Source organism: Sciurus vulgaris (assembly GCF_902686455.1).
Source record: "Sciurus vulgaris genome assembly, chromosome: 8".
Classification (NCBI taxonomy): domain Eukaryota; kingdom Metazoa; phylum Chordata; class Mammalia; order Rodentia; family Sciuridae; genus Sciurus; species Sciurus vulgaris.
Window position 1 is genome coordinate 20,159,631 of NC_136468.1, and position 8,695 is coordinate 20,168,325.

The 8,695-nt window shown below is 40.0% G+C and overlaps 1 pseudogene across 1 annotated transcript; it reads left to right on the top strand.

Annotated features, from left to right (window-relative positions):
* The first annotated feature begins 2,318 nt into the window (after positions 1 to 2,318).
* LOC306668954 (centromere protein Q-like) lies at positions 2,319 to 8,490 on the top strand (annotated as a pseudogene). Its single transcript has 3 exons — positions 2,319 to 2,467; positions 7,578 to 7,860; positions 8,007 to 8,490. The product of its transcript is annotated as a centromere protein Q-like (transcript).
* The last annotated feature ends 205 nt before the right edge of the window (positions 8,491 to 8,695 follow it).

The following is an 8,695-nucleotide window of genomic DNA, read 5'->3' on the forward strand; positions in this document are numbered from 1 at the left end:
ACTTAGTGAGACCCTCTCTCAAGATAAAATTAAAGGACTAGGGAATGTGACTCAGTGGCAAAAATAATTATATGTATATATATATATATATATATATATATATATATATGAACACATATACATATATATGTGTATATCTGTGTATATGTTATACAAGATCCACCAGGTCTAACTATTAACTACATATTTATAACAGTATCTAGAAAGGAACCTCCAGTGTTGGGAGTTTAAAATGATGACAAAAGGATTATTAAAGCTTTGCATAGTGGCACATTCCTGTAATCCCAGTGACTCAGGAGGCTGAGGCAGGAGAATCTCAAATTTGAGGCCAGCCTCAGCAACTTAGTGAGGACTTAAGCAACTTAGCGAGACCCTGCCTCAAAATAAAACGAAAAAAGGACTGGGGATGTGGCTCAGTGGTTAAGCATCCCTGGGTTCGAGCCCCAGATCTCCTCCCTGCCCAAATAGCATTTTTGAGATCAACTGAGCCCTTTGCAAAAACTCCATATAATTTTAATATATAGTTTAGTCAATATAGAGTAAACTTTTATTTCAATCTTGACCTCTCACTGATGGATAATGATAACCCTTGACTAATGTAACTAAATGAATAATTGCTCCAAATATTATTTTAGTCATAAGAACAGAATGCAGAGCCCAAAAATGGATCTGTGAATATAGGGTAAAAAGTAGTATATGATAAAGGTAGTATTTTAGATAAAGGGAAAACATGTCCACCTAACAATTTATTAGGATGACTGATTCTCATCTTGGATAAAAATAATATTTAGATCCCTACCTCACACCATTCACCAATATTTTTCAGAGAGATTAAGATATATAAAACTCTGAAAACATTTAGAAGAAAAGAGGAAAAAGTTGTATTACTTTGGGTAGGAAATACCCTTTTAAACAGGACTCAGAAGGCAAACAAGACAAGGGGGAGAGCGATAACTATGACCCCAAGAAAGCAATGCCTTCTCCCCTATGAAAAATAAGACAAGCAAAGCCAAGAGTCAAGAGACAGAACAAGGACAAAAGGTTATTCTCTTGCATTCCTGGGCGAGGACTAAATTTGCCAATACTTATTTAAACTGGAAATGCACTACCCATGATCTAACAATTTGGCCTCTTCTGATCTTCCTTAAAGAAGGACATTGCGGCAGGAGGATCATGCGAAGCAAGCCCAGTCAACATAGAGGGACACGATCTCAAAAAACAAAAACAAGAACAAAAAAACAACTCTCACGCACACATAAAAGCTATTCATTGCTGAATTATGTGTGATCACATAAATTGGAAACAGCTTCACTGTCCATAGAGTTTAGTAGCTGAGTAGAATCAGGTCTATGTGTGATGAAATTAAAGATCTCCATTACATCCTGTTGCCCGAAAGAAGTTTGATCATGATATGGATGATAATAGACCAGTTATATAAAACACACACTTATAAAGCAATATCACACATACGTACATGTATTCCTTTTTCGTATGTAAAACAGAAGGACTGCACATCTGTTAGCAAAGGAAGCTTTGCGATCCAAAGGGATTCGGTGCAGGGGTCAATAGTTTTAGTTCACTTATACCATTTCAATTATGGAAAATGAGAATACATGTATGACTTTTGTTAACATCTTCTTTTCAACTTACATTTTTGTTCTGTGTGTATACCTTGAGACAAGGGTGATATTAAACAGTTGTGAAGATGAGGTGAGGCCGAGTTTTAAAAATGACAACCGCAGTTGCGTTGCTACAGGGGTCCACGCTGACACCTATAATGCACACCTGGGAAAGGAGACTGAGGTGCTCGCATCCCCTCTTGTCTTCCTTTCATGGCATTCCTCCCCTCCACAGCTCAGGCCCCTGCTCAGGGACCTGCCTCCCAGCCACCGAGGCCTTTTCTTTTTCGTCTGCTATAATCTCCCAACCCAGGATTCGACCCAGGTTGATCTCACCCAGAACTGCATTCCTGATATCTCCCATAGCAAAGAGGCGCATATAGATGGATAAGACCTCGTCCCATCCCACAGAAGTCACATGCTGAGTAAATATGTTCAGGGGCTGCCTGTAGAGAGGTCGCCAGGATCTTGCCCCCGGGGAGGGAGTGGAAGTCAGATTCCAACAGGCAAGACTGCCTCAAGTCAGAGTAGCTACAGGAACTTGCAAAGGCAGCTGGGAAATCCGGAGGACTAGGCTTAAAACAGAAAATGCAAGCAATCAGAAGGAAAGGACACATCTTCTGGTCCCAGAGCAGGCCAGGATGGGACTAGCAGCATGAAATTTTAGATAAGAAACAGAAGCATGAAATTATAGGCAATATGAACAAGAAAATCCATAGTCAAGGGTTAATACTACAAGGCAGAAGAATAAAGACCATGAAGAAGAAAGGGCAACGACAATGGGGAAGAGACCCTGAGGTGGCCCTGTTTGCATCCCTGCAGGTGGACTTTATCATTGTCCTTACAAGGCAAGAGCCACTCACTCCCAGGGCAGTTGGTCAGAGCCAGAGTTTCTTATCTGCTTTAGAAAAACTAGCAACCCCAGGCCACATCCCTGTCCAATTAACTAACACTTCTTGGTTGAACCTAAACATCGGTATTTTTCAAAGGAAGGAATTCTCTAGGACTGAGATGCGCTGGAAAAGCCCTGCAGATTTAGAGGGCATGGCTGGTGGCACCTGGCACAGATGAGGAGCACACAGCATGGAGAGTGCAAGGCGTCCATTCCCTCGGAACAATTCCCTCTATTTCTTCAGTCAACGAGTTGATACACCCATTTTGTCCACAGAATGTAAGACGCCTGCTCTCATTATTTTCTTGCAAGAGAGCTCAGACCCAGGGTTGTAAAGTCACCACAGTTTCTGGATCCTTAGTTCCAATTCTCTATGCAGAGCTGAGCCTTGCCTTCTCAAGACACACTCCATCCCACCCCAGTCCTCCAGAGTTGGCAGCGTGGATCCAACCTAACATTCCATTGTTTATTTTTCTCTCCGAAAGTAATATATTCAAGATTGTAAAGTATATTTTTGATAATTGGTGCAAAAAGTGAATTTATGGTCCAATCTGACATAAATCAGGCTCAAAATTTACTGGCAGAGATGCAAGTTGCATAATTACTCGGCAGCAGTTACGCGTTCTTGACACATTTATCTTCTTGAGCCTGAACTCTGTACATGCGTGGACACATATGAAATTCCCCACTTGTGATGTTTCTTCTCTGGCTTTTAGAAATAGATTTATGAAGGTATCACTCTACAATATATAGTTCTACTTTCATAATTTGGATGACTGGGGGTAGCCAAGGGAAGCAGCTAAACCTTAACATATTGAAGTCATCTCTTATTCCTTTGAGATCTTGAGCTGGGTGGACAAATGCATTTTGTATTTACAAAAATGCAAAATAATTAACTTGGAAATTATTTGGCTGATGATTGTCACTAACAGATTTCTCTGGTATCAAGAGGATGGCTTCAACGCTCCTACTTTACCTGTATCGAAGCATCCTAAGACATGTCCATGTACCCAAGATGGATCACCAGGCTCTCAGGTCCACTCTTCCTGACACTGTGGCCACTTGAAGAACCCCAGTAATTTTCTTCTAGAAATCTCCTTCTGGCTCATCTTGAACTTAAAATGTTGCATCAGCAACATTATCTGAAATTATGAGGCCTTGGGCAAGGAATCACAAGACTCAGTTGTTTAAGAATTTTCTTAAACAATGGTAGAGAAAATGGAAGAGAATGGAAGATCTGGAAGTTAAATGAAGAAGGAGAGGGAGATAATCAGCTTGATAAGTCTGTGAAAGTGCTTTCCATGGAGGATAGTAAACAAGATGTGAAGATGAATCAAAGTATATGGGAGATGCCTGGTGATTTTCACCCCCAAAATATTGGAAGGCAAGTGGGAGATGGAAATGATGTTTGCAGCCTCAAAATCTTTATACTAATAATAGCTCTCATTGACTGAGAATTTACCATCTGTGTATCTCTTTTAGTTCTGAGGAACAATCCTACAAACGTAGATGCTATTATTGCTTCCAGTTTACAGATGGAGGACATGAGGCTTAAGGAAATTTAAAAATTTGCAGAAGGACCCATATAGCTGGTAAGTGAGATTCAGACCTGGGGAATCGAATTCAATATGCCAGCCACACCATGTTGTGCACCTAGCCTGAGGAGTGTGCATTGTAAATGAAGTGAGCCTGATGTCACAACAAACGTGGTCTTTGATTCCTGGTGGGGAGGGACCTCAGATTGGAACACAGCAATGGAAGATCATACCCTGTTCCCAAATGAGTCTATAATAAAGGGAGGCTGAGCCATATTGCCGTCAAGGAAGTTCTGACATGAGTAACCTGGGAATGGAAACACGATAGAGAATGGACAAATTAGAGAACACAGTGATTTGCTTTGGAACTTTGTTAAGGGCCACCAGGCCAGAAGGATAAACTTAATTACAATTTCTGATAGTGGACAGAACTTAGTAGGACTAAGAGTAGAACTGATAATTAGATGTGTGCTATATGTAGTGGTAATGAGAAACTCCCACAGTTGGATGTTTGCTAGAGATTCCATCTCCAGTAACTCTTCTCACCGACTGCCCCATAGCCTCTCTCCAGCCATGCCCCACTGAGCAGCCACTTCATCGAACCCACAACAAGTGGATGGATAACACTCTGTATCACACACTAGGAAGTAAATACCACCACCCCCACAACAAAAAAGGTTTCTAAATTCCTCCAATTTTTGGATGCTTAACAGAAAGGACAGGAGTTGTTTACACCAGCACAGCACACCACACATTTTATAAAAGAATTGAAAGATGAAGACATAACTTCTAGCACATTCCAGGAAGCCAAAGTGTATTTTATTTGATTATTTTACAAAATGTTTATTCTTTGAAATCCGTGCATTAACAGGGTGTTAACACTCTAAATGTGTTGTTACCACCATCTTCAGCATTATCAAAGTAAACCAACATAAGCACTTTTATCATAGATGTAACCAATGATTATTAACACTTCATTTTTCCAGAGTATATTTTAATTTGCTATTTCTGCTGGGTGGCAAAATGACATTCCTGCTTTTAAACAAAAAAAAAAAATTTAATGCAAGCAGAGAAAAATTATTGGAGAAGATAATCTGAGGGGTAAGTACTGAATGGCAATTGCCCCTTGGAATTCAAGTTCAATTCAGTCCCCCCTCCACCCCTCTGCCAGCAGATGTTTTGACTTAAAATAGTACCTTTTGTTCAGATTAAGTCTCAGCTCCCAAATCTTTCTGCTTTCGGTTCTTTGAAGAAGACACCCCAGAATCCAGTGTGAGGAAAGCAGTCTAATCCAGAGTTCTTGAAAACAGCTTGGTATTTTCAACTAAACCCAGTGGCGGAATGCAAGTTTAACTGGCCCCACCCGATTTCTCCCACCCAGATATTTTCCCTTTTTGTCCAGCACAGTTTCATCTGTTCCAAAGGAAGAGAAAAAGCAGAAAAAGAAAAATGTTCACTTAAACCATTAAACTCTCAACTACTACTCAATCAACCTGACCAAATGTAAAAGGCTTGATCCGTAGTGGTGATGGAAAAAATAGGGCAGGTATTTATTTGACTAATTGAGAACATGGGCTATTAACTCCCCTTTATCCTCTCTTATAAGAACAGGTTACAGGTACTACTGAGCAGCAGGTCTAGCTTTGGATGCATTTATTTTATTAACTAAACACTGTGACTTTAAAGCGCAAGGTACTGTGCTAAAGGTAATGAGGAGGTACATACGTAAAATATATGTAATATGTTCACAAATCTTGCCTTTATTATAGACTCATTTGGGAACAGGGTATGATCTTCCATTGCTGTGTTCCAATCTGAGGTCCCTCCCCACCAGGAATCAAAGACCACGTTTGTTGTGACATCAGGCTCACTTCATTTACAATGCACACTCCTCAGGCTAGGTGCACAACATGGTGTGGCTGGCATACTGAATTCGATTCCCCAGGTCTGAATCGACGTTTTCTCACTTACCAGCTATATGGGTCCTTCTGCAAATTTTTAAATTTCCTTAAGCCTCATGTCCTCCATCTGTAAACTGGAAGCAATTTGTTAGCTTGTTGAGAGCTAACAAATCAACAGGAGAGACAAGAAGTAAATATAAATGGCTATGATATAAAGTAGAGCAAAGTAAGTGTCACAAGAGGGCGCAATTCCAGGCCTGTGGGATTTCCTCATCAGGGAAGTCTTCCTGGGGGAGGAGGCCTTTCCACTGCGGACAGAAGGGCCTTCCAAGGCTGCTCAAAGGAGAACAGGGACAGAGGCTGAGGTCCCTCAGGAAAGAGGGGCAAGTCACTATTGTGACAGGCAGGCTCAGAGATCATGCTTGGGGAAGCATCCTGTTCTTTTGAACTCACTTGGATTAGCTTGCTTTGATTTTGCCTAGTTTCAGACTAAATCAGGTAATAGCTACATACATCAGCTCATCTTCCGTGCTTTCAAAACATAGGTTCAGGGTTTCATGCATAAAATTATGCAATCTTGCTTTTTCTTGCATTCTCTCTTTCTCTCCATCCTTCTCTCGTTCAACTCCCCCCACCAGTGCCCCCCCACACACACACACATAGAAAAGAATAGGTACTAAAAACCGGCCCTAAAGAGGCAGGCCCCCTGGCTTTCTCCATTAAACAAGGGACCTGCATTTCAAGCTCCACACTAAATCCATTCAGAAACATCTGGAGGCAGACTCTGGTTCTGCTTCCTGGGAATAAAGGCAAAGGATTTCAGGCCTGAGAGCGGACTTAAATACTTCCTCAGTCACTTTCCTTTACCCAGAAAAGTGACAGTTCTGTGTAATGCCACCCATTTTCTGCTTTAATGAAAACGTTTCTCATTACCATAAAGTACAATGAGCTGCTACTAGAGTTCCTGTTGACCAAGGGTGGCACTCTGGGGCCCTGTCCTTGCAACTTCTCCCCTCGACCTTCCCTCCAACCACAGCTGCTGCAGGAAAAGAGGGCTCCACTGTTTTCTAGACTTTAACACATGCCACTTGTTTTTTTTAATGATAGCAAACAAGGGATTTGATTGGCTATTTTTCGCTGAATGTATTAGAAGATTGCAATAAAGAAATTAATCATGTGAAAAGTCTTGCAATTTTACGGATGCTAATTTCTCTGCCCTTTTTTCTCGGATCTTATGTGATTGCTGCCACTCTACTGCACACATTAACTAAAGTAATATATTTATGAGGAACTCCATGAACAAAGTCATGCAAATATCAAAAAGTGAATTCAACAAAAGTGAAATTAGACTACAGCACTGTCAGAGATTATATTAAGAAGCAGACAGTAGTCACCATGTAAAAATTACAGGATGCAAGGGGGGATAGTCACGCATGCCTGTAATCCCAGGGACTCAGGAGGCTGAGGCAGAAGGATTGCAAGTTTGAGGCCAGCCTTAGAAACTTAGTGAGGCCCTTGGCAACTTAGTGAAAGCCTGTCTAAACACAAAAAACAAAAAGAGCTGGGGATGTGGTTCAGTGGTTAGGTGCCCTGGGTTCAATTCTGGGTACCAGAAAAGAAAAAATTACAGGTTGCTGATCGAGGTACTTGGTCAAATAAATGCTTCTAAGAAAATGTCTCAACCATTGAAAAGAAATTTAAAAAGAAAAATCTATAATGAAGAACTGGAGTTGTCAGAGAAAGAGGACAAACAAAACATATTAATCTAAAACAGATAAAGATAGCATCTGACAAGAGAGAAACCTGGCAACCTCTTTCAAAGAGTACCATTTGCAAACTATGATAGAACCAGTTAGAATAGCAATTCTGAGGAATAATATTTTTAAAAAAAGAAAAATTTGGGGGCTGGGATTGTGGCTTAGTGGTAAAGCGCTTACCTAGTATGTGTGAGGCACTGGGTTCGATCCTCAGCACCACATAAAAATAAATAAATAAAATAAAGGTATTGTGTCCATCTACAACTAAAGAAATATTTTAAAGAAAAAGAACAATTTTAATATCATCTCAACTACCTGAAGAAAAGATTGCTACCATTGTGTGAAACCATGAAAGTTCTTCCCAAGAAACTGAAATATTTAACTAACGTGTCAAATCTACTGAAAATGGAGAAGGCAGAAGACAGAGCTAATAAGGAAGGTCTGGCATTATTATAGGGAGAAATGGATAAATAATAGAGACCACAGAATTGATGACTGGAAATATTCAGAGACTAAAGAACCAAGTTTGGATTGTGTCACATGAGGTAGAAGACGAGGAGGAGAAGGTAAAACAGATGCCTCAAATGGGTTGTAGTGGAGTACTCTCTCTTCTAGAACTTTCTCAGAACAGTCTTAAAGCATCCACTCTTCAGAAAGAAATTTTGATGCTAATTCCAAACCAGAATGTTCTTCTACAGAAGTTGAATGATCTTCGAAATTCATCTCAAATGAAGAACTTGTCAACGTTCATTTGAAGAAGCCTATAAGAAACTAGATGCCTCTTAATGTATTTTTTAGATTGTTTCATTTTAATTTAGTGTTTATAAATTTATAAAACTGTTAACCCCTGATGATATTATAGAGGCTGAAGTCATATATATGCATTTTAAAATAAACATATGATGTAGTCCTGAAAACTCTATTTATAGCAATTGCTAAATCTGGAAAATCAATATTTATATTACTATATCTTGCAGTTATTCATCTAAAA